Source organism: Nannospalax galili, unplaced genomic scaffold, assembly GCF_000622305.1.
Source record: "Nannospalax galili isolate Female #2095 unplaced genomic scaffold, S.galili_v1.0 scaffold311, whole genome shotgun sequence".
NCBI lineage: Eukaryota > Metazoa > Chordata > Mammalia > Rodentia > Spalacidae > Nannospalax > Nannospalax galili.
In genome coordinates, this window is record NW_008330298.1 from 2,531,313 (window position 1) to 2,532,194 (window position 882).

Consider the following 882-nt stretch of genomic DNA (forward strand, 5'->3'; position numbering starts at 1 on the left):
CTCACAGCCAACATCATTCTAAATGGAGAAAAACTGGAAGCATTCCCATTGAAATCAGGAACCAGACAAGACTGTCCACTATCCCCACTTCTCTTTAACATAGTACTTGAAACTCTTGCATGAGAAATAAGACAAGAGAAGGAAATTAAAGGAGTAATAATTGGAAAAGAAGAGCTCAAATTATCCCTTTTGCCAATGATAAGATATTATATCTACAGGACACCAAAAATTCCACCCAAAGATTCCTAGAAATTATTAACACATTCAGTAAAGTGAAAGGTTACAAAATTAACCTACAAAAGTCTATAGCCTTTCTATATACCAATAATAAGCAATCAGAGAAAGAGCACATGGAAAAACTCCCATTCACAATAGCTGCCAAAAAAATGAAATATCTCGGAGTAAACCTGACCAGAGACATTAAAGAGCTCTACAATGATAATTTTAAATCTTTAAAGAAAGAAATTGAGGAAGACATCAGAAGATGGAAGGGCCTCCCATGCTCATAGATTGGAAGAATCTTATGAAAATGACCATCCTACCAAAAGTCTTATATAGATTCATTGCAATGCCAATCAAAATCCCCATGACATTTTTCACAGAATTGGCAAAAACCATCCTAAGTTTCATATGGAAGCACAAAAGACCTCAGATAGCCAAAACAACCCTGAGCACTAAGAGCAATGCCGGGGGGATTACTATACCAGATTTCAAGATGTATTACAGAGCTATAGTCATAAAAACAACATGGTACTGACACAAAAATAGACCCATAGACCAATGGAACAAAATTGAAGACCCAAATGTGAGCAAATGCAATTTCAGCTACCCAATATTTGACAAAGGGGCCAAGAACATTAACTGGAGGAAAGACACCATGTT